Source organism: Camelus bactrianus, chromosome 5 (assembly GCF_048773025.1).
Source record: "Camelus bactrianus isolate YW-2024 breed Bactrian camel chromosome 5, ASM4877302v1, whole genome shotgun sequence".
Taxonomy (NCBI): Eukaryota; Metazoa; Chordata; class Mammalia; order Artiodactyla; family Camelidae; genus Camelus; species Camelus bactrianus.
Window position 1 is genome coordinate 74364445 of NC_133543.1, and position 14851 is coordinate 74379295.

General features: G+C 40.4%; 1 protein-coding gene and 1 pseudogene across 4 annotated transcripts in view; both read right to left on the reverse strand.

Annotated features, from left to right (window-relative positions):
• Positions 1–7037, reverse strand: part of ZDBF2 (zinc finger DBF-type containing 2) — a 30883-nt gene extending 23846 nt beyond the window's left edge. The window contains exons 1-2 of one of the 4 annotated variants that reach the window (XM_074364110.1): positions 6793–7037; positions 531–4106 (exon numbers count right to left, since the gene is read on the reverse strand). The gene's annotated coding sequence lies outside the window, so the exon portion shown is untranslated. Of the gene's footprint in view, positions 1–530; positions 6719–6792 lie in introns of those variants that run through there. The other 3 variants (XM_074364108.1, XM_074364109.1, XM_045520507.2) reach the window with 3 other exon arrangements.
• A 6167-nt stretch (positions 7038–13204) lies between these two features.
• LOC105072972 (actin, cytoplasmic 3-like) lies at positions 13205–14417 on the reverse strand (annotated as a pseudogene).
• Between the last annotated feature and the right edge of the window lie 434 nt (positions 14418–14851).

The following is a 14851-nucleotide window of genomic DNA, read 5'->3' on the forward strand; positions in this document are numbered from 1 at the left end:
CAATAAGATTTCTCCACAAATAAAAAATAGTTTACAAGTTTCTACCCTCCTCCCCCAAAGTATAATTCTCCCACATTACATACTGCAGTGGTTTCCAAACCAGGATGAATATAAAAATCATCCCCCCAAATTCTGACTTAGTACATCTGAGAACAGAGCCTAGAATTCAGAAACTTTTTAATTCCCCAGATAACTCTGATACACAGCCAATTTATTCACTGACACAAAATGTATATAGTTTATGATTATTTTAAATAAATTCAATGCAATACAGTTTTTGCTGTTTTGTGAAAGTGAAAATAGGATTTTAAGAAATAATTTCATCAAGTTTTTAATACTAATTATTTCAAACATTCTCGTCTGTTGAAAACCATAAAGAGAATAATCTTGTTATGAGTATTTCTGATAAGATTATCCAGCAAAGAAAAAGTTTATTCATTAAAATCAATGTTCAAAAATGAAATCATAGCCTTACACTCGATAATATAAAAGCTTCATTAAATCAAAATGCTATCGTAACATTCACTTACCTATTACTTTTTATTATGAGAAATTTTGATAGTTTCTGACTTCTCACACTTATAGGGAAAATAAATCAATTAAATCAGCCTCTGAAATAAAGAATATATAAGAAATTAGTTACTTAAAATTTGGTCTTTTTTCCCTTTACTTCACTTATTAACCTGAAGCAACAAAATGAAAGAAAGTTTTATTTTAAGTTGCATTCATAGATATGGCAATTATCAGGCTGAGAGAACCCCAGAGTTTAGACCTAAACTCTGAAAATCATAAAATAACAAACTTTTTAGTGCTGTCTTTAAAATATAATTAAGACATTCATTAAAAGGCAAAATCAAAGTATGAGTCTAACATCACACGCACACACAAAATTTAAATACTTTTAAGTATTTTTGATCTTTAACCCTTATGGCCTTTAACTCCCATGGCATTATTACCTGCCATTTTCATCATTCTAATGTCATACACATGCCACAATGAAACTGAGTTACAATAAATCAAAAGTAGCTGTTGGCATTTTAGAAAATTCACATGCTAGGACCCCACTTGAATAACTTACAGAATCAAAAGTCCCCCGGTGGGGAGTCAGGCACATGCATATTATACATATTTAAAATGTCCCGAGGTGATTCTGATATGAGTTGAACCAATAATATGTCATCATTTTTCATGTACTAATAAAATTCTTAAAGGGATCATTTCTTTGGGGCTTGGGATTATATTACTTTACATGACCAAATGGGTCTTTTTATACAAACACTGAATTTTATTAGTACCTGGTATTTTTATAAAGTAACAAATCATTTACCTTGAGCAGAAAAAGGCAGGTATTTCATCAGCTATATTTAGTCTTGGCAAACATCTATAAATTAGAATAAAACTATTTAAAAGAAAAAAGATAAGCCCTTTAAGTGTCTACCCATAGCCAAATAAGTACCAAGTCACAATTTAAGTTTGAAAAGTGACACAATTATGTTTCCAATAATAGGAGAAAAAATATTAACCTTTGAAGCACAAAGCACTTTACATACTATGACTCAATGAATCCCACATGACTGCTTAAGATGCTCTGGAACAGAGTAACTATGATGGTCCATATAACCCACCATCAAATACTTTAGAGCTCTGGATTCCAGGAACAGTAGCTGTAAGAACACAAGGCATAACCGTGCCTCTGGTAGGGTTAAGAACAAAGAGTCTATCAAACCCAAAATGAGCTACATGAGAAACTTTTTCAAGAAGTATTTACATGAAATTAAGTTTGAGTCCTGAACTAGCCATGCAACTCTTGACTCTGTTAGTTTTAATTTTTAAAAAACTGTCAATTCCTTATCATCCATCAATTGACAAGCCAAATTATTATTTTTTTCTTCCTCCACACCGTTGTGGGCAAGATGTTGACCTCTATCCAGGATCACTGGTTAACAAAAAATTTCAAATCTTGGACTCAAAAAAGCCAGTGGCACCACTGTATGATCAAGGAATAAATATTTAGTACCTACCCTGTGCAGGGTTGCATGCTAGGAGAGTCAAGGGGTAGAAAGAAATATAAAACAAGCTTTCTTGCTCTTAATTAAGTTTAAAATAGAATTGGGAAATAAACTAAAAAATATCAGGTGGTATCTGAGAAATGCCTAAGCACAAATAGTAAGTGCAAATGGCTTCAATTGCAAAATTCAGTGTTAGCTGGAGGGACCAAGGATGTCACAGTGGATATGGTTTTTTAACTGGATTTGGAAAATGGGTAGAATTTGCTTATACAACTGTCAAAAAAAGAAGATATCCCAAGTAACAAAGAAGCAAAAGTACAAAAGCAAGAAAGCACAAAGTACATTTGGAGATAGTAAGCTGACAGATTCAGCTAGAGCTACGGTTTCACTTAAGAATTTAAGGGGCAATAAAACAGGAAAAGTAGACTGAGTTCTGACATGACAGGATTTAAAAGTAGAATAAAGATTTAGGCAGTGTGCAAATTTTTTGGAAAGTAGTATGCTCAAAGAGTGTTTTAATAAAATTCTGGAACAATGTTCTTTCTTACTCAAAAATGCTTTTCAGAAGATAAGGAATATAACTAGAAACTATTCAGCATTATTTTCTAGAATACTGGAAAATTAGTTTATACCCAAAATATCCAAGTTTAAAGAGTCAGAATCCCTTAGAGCAGAGACTTAGTCTCATTTATGCTGGTAAATTAGGAAAGCACACATTAATTTTTTTCTTTAAAAAATAACTTTTATTCACTTTATTATGAAAGCAAAACATAATTGTAGCACAATTATAAAAATTAAAAAATAAAGAGCATAAAAGTCAGCTATAATCCCACCATTAACATTTTTCATATATTCTTCTTTGTTCTAAACACGTTTTTTACAAAAATGGAATGGTACTACACATTCTAGTCTATAGCCTCCTCTCTTAACCATTTATGATGATCACCTCTGTATCATATTATATATAATTCCAAAACAGAATGTTTAATTGCATACTATTTCATTTTATCAGTGTAAGATAAAAACCCTCTTATCTGACAATGTGAGACACAGTAGTTGGTGAGTTAACTTCTTAGAAATTAGTCAATAAGATGATTTCAAAAATATATACACACATAAACTTAGTATTTTATCTACCTTAAAACATACAAATAAATACATGTTTGATTTAAAGTCAAGATATGCTTTTTTGTCTCATTGACGTCTTTTTGTGGACAGCTGGAGTTCAGTCTTTTTTTAAAATCGTATTTTCATAAACCATATCATGATTTACCCTCGAGGGGTTTCTGAAACCAAGACCCTCTAAAACCAAGTTCCCTCAGTGAGTTTATAATTAACCTCTGTATCCAAAACTTTATTCCCTTTCTTGTTCCACCCCATTTCCCTCAGGATTGAAGAGTATCAAAGAAAAGGGGGAACTGAGACGGACCAGGACCCTGTGGGGCCTTTGTGGGTACAAAAGCCCCTGTGTCCCCCATTTCTTGTTTGTAGAAAAAGGCTTTAGTCTCCTTAAACCTTCCATGAGTTCAAAAAAAGCAGACTCAAACAGTTACTACTTAGGGAAAGTGAGGGGATGCAGAAACAAAGGAAAAGCAATTAAGCAATAAAAGCAGTGATAACTTAAACAATAGTTCAGTGATTAAAAAAAAGTCCCAGTTCCTCCTCAAGGGATATATATACAACAATCTGATGCATATCTTTGAGTTGTTCTGCAGAAACTAAGACACCGCCACCCAGGTGGAGGATGATGACTATAGGCTGACCACAAGCAGGTAGACCCCAGACTGGATGGAACCAGAAGATTAATGATTAAGATTCCCAAAACATTCACCCTGTTACCTCACCCCCAACCAGTCAGCAGAAAATCCACTGAGCTGCAACCCTCACCCCAATTGTTGCCCTTAAAAAGCCCTTCCCTGAAAGCCATCGGGGAGTTACGGGTCTTTTGAACACGAGCTGCCTGTTCTCCTGGCTTGGCGCCCTGCAAATAAACGCTGTACTTTCCTTCACCACAACCTGGTGTCAGTAGATTGGCTTTGCCGTGCAGCAGGCGAGCAGACCCAAGTTCGGTTCGGTAACATTTCCATTTTGGTCCCTCTAAAACAGAATAAGAACTTAAAGACATTTTCAGAACTGAGAGTAGTATTATGATTAATGTTTAAGATTTCCCCCAACCTTTTACTTAGTTGTGATACCCAATTAAGTACTTTTGCAACAGTCTTTTTTTTGAGGCCAAATCATCCAATTTATTTTTCATAAAAATAACAATGCTATAAAAATGGCAATGCTTACATTTTTTTTCATTGGTTTATGTAACATTTAAAACTGCAAAAACCAGGCAGGGGCAGTTAACAGAGATCTCTGAACTGCCTGAGATAACTTCAGAATTATCTCAAAACAGAAACAAAGTTGTGCTTTTTTGGAGGGGGAGGACTATTTCTTGCATACTTGAGATCTGTACCTACTGCAGACATAAATAAAAACATCGTTGAAATGCACTGGGTTGTAGTGTTTAAGTTTCTCAAGCTGACTGTGGTACTGAATAAGAGCTAACAAAACGCAGAATCTCTATAGGAAATATTTTTCAATTGCCTGACAATAGAGACATCAGCTCAATAATAAATAAGAAACACAACAGAAGGGCATTTGGCTTACTGAATATGACAATCTAAATTACTTTTCTAGCAATAGGAAAACAATTGAGGAGCAACACAAAACAATGGCCAAATGATATAAAAAGACCATCTTAATTCAGTGTCCCTTTCCTTGTAACATTGTTAAGTAATTGTCAATTTCCCACTTTTTTTGATTATCCACCTTATATAGGTTTACCTCTGGCAACAAGAATTATCCTGAATGCCTCCATTCAGTCTTAATAAAATAATAATAGCTAACTTTTAGTGAGTGCTTAATCTGGGCCAGGCACTAAATCAATAGTTTCACATGCATTATCTTATTTGAATATCAAACAGCCTTATGAGGTTGGTGTTCCAGTAACTCCCACTTCACAAATCAGGAAACTGAGGTTTAGAAAGAAGCACTGTCTTGTTCTAGGTCACACACCAATAACCAATGCAGCTGGGATTTGACCCTAGGTCAATCTGAGCAGTTTATGCTCTTAACCTCTGAACTTCTTTAAATAGCTTCCACTCTGTATTTTCAGGAACGCTAATTATTGTTTTAATATTTGGTGAAAACAAATAATTAGAAATCAAATATACTGCAATAAATACTGTCACATATTCCAAAGAAAAGAGTAAAACTAATGTTAAGCTTAATTGCATCATTGCTCTCATTCTGAAAGAAGTGCTGACAGTACCTTGAATTAGCGACTTTCAAACTTAATTAGCATGGCACATGGGAAGCAATACATTTTATATCACGACCCAGCATATGTGGACACACACACACACACACACACACAAGTAAAGTTAAAACAGTTTCACAGAATACCCTCAGGACATGTAATGAGATCTGGCATTTTCTCTATTATCTTATTTCGTTTTTTGTGTTTTTTTTAGTGCTAGTTATGATCCACTAAATTTATTTCACAATTCACCAATGGTTGGAAAGCTGCAATTTTAAAAAAACATTGCTTCAAATTATTAACCAAACAGTATTTTACACAACATGATTGTTATCCTGAATTCAGCTTTTTTCTATCCAATATCTTGGCCACTGCAGTGATATTTTATTGAATCTTTAAGGTGGTCTTTATTAAGGTTGGCCACCGGTTAAGGTTCAAGGAAAAGAAAATTCTTGACTTACAGGCTTTGGGTCCAAATCAGTGTAAGTTCAGAAAGCAGTGGAAAAATGATCATGCACTGATACAGAAAAACGTACTAAAAATTTATCAAAAAGCAGATCACATTAGCACATTTATGCAACATGAATATATGTTTATGTGCCCCAAATTTTTAACAGTGAAATCTCTTGATGATGAGATTGCTATAAGCTTTTTCAGCGTTTTTTTTTCCTGATAGTATATAATCGCTGTAAACAAACAAAACAAAGTAAACACAATTCAAAGGGGAGGGGGAGTAAAAAACATTTCAGTTCCGTGAGAGCCACTATTTCTTCCACGCGCTGCCAGAATCATCGCGTCGGAAAACGCTAGGAACCTTAAAGGGCCTTAGGAGCACGTGATAACGACGGCGTAATGTGACCAGATTTACACAACTGTTGCACGACAATAGTAAAATGATCGTGAACACAAAAATCTAACATTTCCGAAATAAATTCTAATCGCCAGAGGCCGGTAAAGGCCTAGGTCTGGGGGCGCGGGGCATAACGCAGGACACTGGGGGAAAGCGATTTGCGGACAGGTGGCTTCGGATCTCGGTTCCGCAGGTGCCCATGCAAGTCCCCACAGGTACAAAGCCCTAAATCCGACATCCGCAGGCCGCCCCCTCCCCAGGCCCCAGCCCAAGGCCTGGTCCGCGAGCCCCTCCGACCCAGGGCCCCCCACCGAATCTCAAGGCAGCCTGCGCACCACCCCCACCCCACGCCCAGCCACCTCGACCCGGGCCCGGAGACGCCGGCCCCGCTCACGCAGGAGGAGCAGAAAGGGACTCGGGGTGAGGGGAAGTCGAGGACCTGCGAGGTGGGCGCGGGAGCCCGCCGAGCCGTCCGCGCGTCCGTCGGAAGAAAGCAGGCGTCCCGGGCACGGGTCAACACCCCGCCGCGCGCACAGAGCCCGCGGGCGTCGTCCGGACTGCGCGCCGCCTGGCCCCGCCCCCCCTGCGCTCGCCCCGCCCCCACCTCGCCCCGCCGCCGTTCTCACCTCGGCTGAGGCAGCACGGGTTCCCTGCGGACCTGCGTGGGGGCTGAGGACCCGCGGAGTGGGCTCTCTTCTTATTCCAGATCCCCGGCGGTGCCTGGTTTCCGGACCGTCCAGAGCGCCTCGGCTGCCCGCCGCCCGCAGAGCCAGAAATTCGAGCCACCGTCTCTCCCGCCAGCGCGGGAGCAGAAGAGCGAGAGCGTCACTCGCAGGGCCCGGGCTCTAGTCACGGCTCAGCCCACGTAGACATCCGCGGGGAATGTAGCGCTGCAGCCCTCATTGAGGTTTGACGTCAGGCAAGGTGCGAAATCAGGGGCCCCTCTGACGCAGGAGCCCGGGGACCGCCCCTTGCCCACCCCCACCCGCACCCCCACCCCCTGCGGCAGAGTCCCCTCCCTCCCGCCTCACTCTCCCCTCCTCAACATCTTCAAAGCGAGCACTTCCTCCAGGGTCAGGGCCCCAGTCCCGAGCTTATAAAATCAAACCTGTTCCAACCCAAGTGACTAGGCTCATAGCGCAGGATAGACATCAACGTTTTAGCGTTTGAGGGTCCACACAGAAATTGCTTGCCAATTCAAAGCCACAAAGGAACTGTAGAAAAGCAAATGGGACTGAGAGCTAGTCGTTCGCGCTGTTTTCCTGTTTGCCGCATGAGCTGCATCGAACAAAAGCTGCTGTTTAATGAGCGCTTACTTTGTGCTAGGCACAGTATTTAAGGTTTATATATGTATTCCTGCCTTTCATATTCAGGGCAACCCTTTACAGGCTCTTAAGCGGAATCTATAATTTCCCTTTGACAAATGAGAAAACTGAGGTTTAAGGAACTTAGGTATTCAGAGACCTGCACTGCACATGAAAGGGTGACGAATATTAACCAGAATCCACTCAGTCATACAATTGTATTATGTACTACGCACTACGAATATAGTGGTGTGTAAAAACAGTTTTGTGTATGAGGGATACAAACCTACACATCAATCACAGTACTGAATATATCATAATAATCTGTGATAAGGAAAATAATCATACCTAAAATGAAGAGGGCCCTGATTGGAGAGCTTATGTCTTATGTAAAAATAATTTTAGAATGAACTACTTTGCTCTTTGGCTATTGCTATAAGCGTCATTACATGTTTTTGGTAACCTTGTGGCGTTGCCCCCCTTTTTAAAACTTGTCCATTCCTTTGGCATCCATAGTTTCCATTCCTTCTGTGTTTCTCAGCTCTTGCTTTCCCGACTACATCTTTCCCCCCCCCTTTAAACCTGGGCTATTGCAGCTGTTTATTTATAACCCCCTTCAGATTTTTTAACACACCAAAAAGTACTGATTTCTTTTAGTCAAGCCTTCTCCAAATCTCAACCTTGAAATTGGTGAAAGAAAAGCCATTACACATTAACCCAGCCACCATGGTATTTCACAGGTGCTAAGACATGCATTTTTCACTCTTTAACGTCTCTGAAATTAGGGTGTATTTTACAAACTGGTCTCTTAATATTATTGGCAAGGTGGCTGTATTACCCTAGTTGCCATTACCTCCACTTACAAGCTTGAAAGTAGCTGTTCACATTGTCCTTATTTTAGCTGAGTTAAGTGCATTGTTTAATAAAACCCACAACCCTAAGAGGAGGGAATTAACAGGCATAGGAGTCTCTCAGACTTAAAGTTTTCCTTAGGAAAAGAGAGAAGATTTTCCCAAAATCAAAAAGATTTCTCCAGCACTTACAGAAAAGAGATATGGGGCTAGCTACAAGCTATTAGATTATGGGAGCTCTGAATTACTCACCAGCTACATTAATTCTTAATGTACTTTGGAAGCCTATATCTGAACAGTTAAATTGTGAGCCTAACAACCCCCCACACAAAAAAGTGAAATGACTTAGCTATTATCCCTCATGGTGTGGTTGGTCAGTCACAACTGCTCTAAGTTTTAGTTTAAAAACTCATTGAAGACGGAAAATAAATCCTGGATGTTACCTGAAGACCATCCATTGACATTTTCTGGATAGACCAAGAAAGCGCAGGCATCCAACATTGTAAATCAACTATAATTCAATTTAAAAAAAAAAAAAAAAGCCCTTGAGGAATAGAATCGCTACTTGGGAAAAAGTCCTGGATTCCATAGTGAGGCACTCTTTGAAGACTTGGTGCACCACCACCGCTTTTGGTAGCACAGGAGACAATGCTGAACAGAAAACCACAGCCATCGACAACTGATTCAAAAAGTGATTTAGAAAAGTTGGTTCTGAATGTGAAGAAATTTTTGGAACACCATAACCAATTTTACTTATATTTCCCTTTTTTATTCATGTGCAAGATTGATACATAATATGTACCTAAGTCTGAAAGTATTCTTTCACTACGTATGAAATCAAATTACTAAATTGCAGGAAACCATTGCATTTTAGTTTAGTGGGCAGTATTTTTTTTCCAGCATGATACTACCACGGAAAATTAGAGGAAGTGCCATCCTGCATCAGATTAGCAGTCTTTCCAGACTAGATTTCTGTCTAGTGGCAATAGGTACATTTTTGGCAGACCTTAATTATCTTTAAGCTCTAAAATGTATAATTCCCCCCATCCTTTATTAATCTCTTATAGATCTAAACTCATTCATTCAGCAAATATTTATTTAAAGGACACTAGGAATCAAGGTTGGAATTGGATGTACCCCATTCCCTCCCCGGGGAAAAATGATCCTATGTACGTGTTATTTCATATTCTTCTTTCTTCAAAGGAAGAATGAAAACTTCTCTTTTATGTCCAGAAATCATTCCAATAATGCCTGTATTTTATAAGCTGTGTAAGCTAACACTAGGCTAATGTCTTAAGGAAAAAGGCTAAAGGGAAAACCTAGATCTCATTCCTGAGTCATAAAAGAATTTAAACTCCATCAGTTTCGAGTTTGGATTATTTTTCCCCAAAATTCTATTATTGTGCCTGTCTACCAATTCACAGTCAGGTGAGAACATTATGAAGCTTTTATCCATTAGCCTGGCGTTGCACCTCTTTAAAGGGTATAATGTCATCTTTAAGAGAAAAGAATTTACTGATATGCCCCATCCAAATCATGATTTTAAAATTAATGAGAATGGTCACAAAATACCTCCATTCATTTTATCTTGTTCTTGATTCCTTCCTGTAAAATAGTTCCCATCCTTGATAAAAATTTCATGCTAAAGAAGAAGGAAGGATGAGGGAAGGAGAGTAATGCTGACATCTTCATCTTATTGATTGCTGCAAACAGAAAACACAGAGGCTTGTGAAAAGGGAATGAAAGTTAAAGTATATAGCTTAAAGTTGCAGAGGTATGTGGTGGACCTAGGAGAACGCAGGTGGGGAGGAGAGTGCAGGGGACATTGTGCAGATGAGTTAAATCCTCATGCACCATGTAAGAATTGAATGTACAGTTGACCCTTAACCAACACAGGTTTGAGCTGCTGATGGAGTGGAGTCGGCTCCCCTAACTCCCATGTTGTTCAAGATTCAACTGTAAAATGTCTAAAGTCGGCAAATCACTAAATGGCAATAAAAACCTATTTCTAAATAAGCATACCGATGATCCACTAGAATTAAAAACAATTTTTTTTTTTTTTTTTTTACCAGTTGCTTCTGCTTGTCAGGAAAAGGCACGGCAGGAAGGCAATCAACTAACTTCTAACAGAATAACATTTTCCACCACATCTATTTAAAATAATGCGCGATGAGATTTAATTCTGTTATAGTCTTCCCATCCTATTCTTCTTTCAATCTGGTCAGATCAACTCTTTACCACTTTTATATTCTGTGGATACACCTATAATACACCTGTAAGACACCTTCATACAAAGCTGGGACATAATTTAGCATGGTTTGTTTGCAATAATTATTGGCCAGTTTTTACCATATTCTACTCCTTTCTTTTTTTCTTTCTCTCGTTCTCCTCTTTTGCTTCTGCCTGCCTATTTTTTCTTTTCCTTTCTTTTTTCTTGCTAGCCGAAATACAAGTTGTAGCCTTCCAAAATAGTGGTTTTAACTTCTAGTGATGATCAGGACCGAAAATGTTTTTAACCTAACACTTGTTCCTACCTTTAACTCAAAAGTTATTGCAAAGCTCATGTTCTCTGGGGTTTTCACTTGAAATTAATACTGCCTTCTTATATGATGACGTCATCAAGATGAGAACTATATTATTGAACCTTTTCCTCTATTTAAGTTCCCAGATGTTTTCACTGGTTGACTTGCAACAATACAGAAGAATATGCCATTGGAATACAGTTACTGTAAGGAAGAGTTAAGAGACTCATGTGAATTTCATAGGCTCTTTTTAAAAATTCATTAATGATATTCAAATATTATTTGGAAAGAGATCCAGATTGTATTAAGTGAAAAAAGCAAAGTATAATAATTTTTTGTGTAAGAAAAGGAGAACTAGGATGTAAATTTATAATAGTATTTTCACAAAGAAACCTAAATGAAACTCAGGAGATGAATAAAATCAGTTATGGCAGAGGTGAGGTTGTGAGTAATGTGGAAGATTAAGGTGAGGAGAGTGAAAATTATCGTTGCACTTACTAAGTTATGGTTTATGGGTCTTCTGAATTTTTTCTATTTAAAATTTTAGTTAAATTAAAATTTAAACTAAAAAATATAGTCAGTGGGGAAATGAAGTTTTTGATGATGGACTCTGGAGTAGGAGCCTGACTCAGAAACTTCTGGAGAAAAGGATGCAGGGATGAAAAGTGACATTCTTGGAAAGACTATCTGTGGGTATTTGCTACTAAATGGACCTCAGAACCCTTTGTACATGACCATACAATGAGTAACAAATTGGAGTCTTTTTTTTTTTCCCCTCCAGAAACTGAGGAGCTGCTTCCCCACCTGAACCTGGACCTGCCTGAACAGTTTGTCCAGACCGCCACGGGCCTGAGAGCAGACAGAACATCCGTTGCCTGACAGCCCTGCATGAGGCTTCCCAGCATCAAAATAGATTATCCAGGGTACATAGGACTTAACAACTTTTCAAAAATGATTTTGGCTCACTGTCGTAGAGGACCATGCTGCAGGCAGCGTTACCCCAGCCCAGGAGTTCGCTGCTAAAGAGGACTTAGCATCCTACTCAAGCTCTTCTTCAACATGATCCCTTGGACTCAACACAGCTGTGTTGCTTTACACTTACAGCAGCCTCCCTTACTCCTCCTCCAAACTTCTCTGGGATTGTTTACAACAGTATCACCCACTGGATGTCTGTTTCCTTAAGCCAGCAGTTTGCTTCACCCAGGATCCTGCTACGTTCTATCCTGCCTGCACACTGTAAGTTATAAACCTCTCAAACTTTTGATAATTTTATTAATAGGTATATTACTGATCAATTTCCTGTTTGTTTGCCTCTTAAAATAGTGTAGTAATGTAGTTCCCTACTGTTACATTTATTTTATTGTATTTTATTTCATTGGGGTGAGAACATTTAATGAGATCTACCCTCTTAACTGATAGATATACAAGACTGCATTGCTATCTGTAGGCACAATGTTGCACATCAGGTCTCTAGAACATGTTCAACTTGGGTAACTCCTGTGGCTAAGGTATCTTCCATTCATTACCGCCAAAGCCTTTAAGAAATGCTTGAGCCACACAGGGTCAATTGTATTAACTATACTATCTTACTCTCTGTACTCCTTTTTTTTTTATTAATGGAGGTACTGAGGATTGAACCCAGGACCTCATGCATGCTAAGCATGCGCTCTGCCACTGAGCTATCCCCTCCCTCCTTATTCTCTGTACTCCTGATGGAATTTGTTTGTTTGTTTGTTTGCTTGCTTGCTTGCTTGGTTGCTTGTTTTTTCTTTAAGGTGTGCACTTTATTGAACTGGTCTCAAGTCAGTGTACAGGTAAGCCCTGGCTGCCTCCACACTTCAGCCTGCTCCCAGGGGGACCAAAAGCCTTCATACATCTCAAGTTGGGGGACAAAAAGAGGGGCCGTGATGGCTGACCATTCGAAATAAAATAAACAAAAACAAGTATTAAGGCAAACTTTTTTAATATTTTGGAGTACATAATTTACACAAAAATAATGCTATCACCCTCCCCTGTGTGGACTCAGGCGAGGACTGGCCCTTCTCCTTAGAGAAGCGGGTGGCTTTGGGGAAGGCAAGGGACTTCCTGTAACAATACATCTCATGATATTTGGAATGACTATTGAAAAATAAAATGTACAAAGTCCTCAGCCAGACTGTAGAACTTTAAGGATGCTTGACCCAACTGACTGCTGTCACCTTCACCATTCCAGTTTTTAAATCCTGAGTCAAGCGCCAAAAATAAATAAATTTATGTATTTTTTAAAAACCACAAAAACCAAATAAAGCCATGCCAATTTCACCTCATTTTCTGCGCAAGTTAGTTTTTGTCAAGAAAAGGGTGGAATATAACTAAGTCCACCTAGAAGCATTTGCGGTGGGCAGTGGAAGGGCCGGACTCGTTGTACTCCTGCTTGCTGACCCACATCTGCTGGAAGGTGGACAATGAGGCCAGGATGGAGCTGCAGATTCACATGGAGTACTTGCGCTGGGGAGGAGGGGAGTGCAGGGAGCCAAGGCAGTGAACTCCTTCTGCATCCCGTCGGCGATGCTAGGATACATGGTGGTCCCACCAGATAGCATCATGTTGGCATAGAGGTCCTTGCAGACATTGACGTCACATTTCACGATGGAGTTGAAGGTAGTCTCGTGGTTGCCAGAGGAGGGTCCATGCCCAGGAATGAAGGCTGGAAGAGAACTTCAGGGCAGCAGAAGCGCTCGTTGCCGGTGGTGATGAACTGATCGTCAGGCAGCTCGTAGCTCTTCTCCAGGAAGGCGCTGCAGGTGGCGGTGGCCATCTCCTGCTGGAAGTCCCGGGCAACACGGCAGAGCTTCTCCTCGGTGTCACGTGTAATTTCCCACTCAGCTGTGGTGATGAACCTGTAGCCACGCTTCGTGTGGCTCTTCGTGAGGTAGTCCGTCAGGTCCTGGCCAGCCGGTCCAGACGCACGATGGTGTGGGGGATGGCTTACACCTCGTAGATGGGCACAGTGTGAGTGACCGCATCACCAGAATCCATCATGATGCCAGTGGTGCGGCGAGAGGAGTACAGGGACAGCACAGCCTGGATAGCCACGTACATGGCTGGGGTGTTGAAAGTCCCGAACATGATCTGGGTCATCTTCTCATGGTTGGCCTTGGGGTTCAGCAGGGCCTTGGTCAGCAGCATGGGGTGCTCCTCAGGGGCCACATGCAGCTTGTTGTAGAAGGTGTGGTGTCAGATCTTCTCCATGTCCTCCCAGTTGGTGATGATGTTCGATGTGGTACTTGAGGGTCAGGATGCCTCTCTTGCTCTGGGCCTCGTCACCCACATAGGAATCCATCTGGCCCATGCCCACCATGATGCCCTAGTGCTGAGGGTGCCCCACGATGGAGGGGAAGACGGCCCGGGGATCATCGTTGCCTGCGAAGCCGGCCTTGCACATGCTGGAGCCGTCATCGACCATGAGCGCAGCAATATCGTCATTCAGGTGAACTGTCAGGAGAGCAGGGCTGTGAGCCGCCCCCACCCTTCTGGTGGAATTTGGAGCCTTTGGATATGGGAACCCATCCGCCTGGATTAACTAAATCCAAGAGATAACAAACAATTTATCTGCCAAAAAAAAAAAAAACTTTGATATGCAAGCAAACCAATTCAGAGTCATACCCCCTACCTGGACAGATTCTTTTATCAGATCTCTACATTCCAGGACTCTATCCCCTGCCCTAATCACTTCAGGGCCAAGTGCAAGACTACTGGGGGCTAACCGTATGGTTCAGGGTCCCTAGGAACTGTTCAAACTCTCCCATCATAGTTTCTGCCCTGCTTACCTTGCCAATACTTCCAGAGAAAACCTCCAGAAAGGCCCTCACCCCACCTTTCTGCTGATCCTGCAGATTACCTCCCCTGGTGGCCCTGTTCTAGGGAACTGTGCAATTAATACAGAATCTCTTCCTTCATCACCATCCTTTTTGTTGTATATGTGTCTTACTGTTTATGCTCAAAACAAATCCAGGGTAGGTTTTTAGA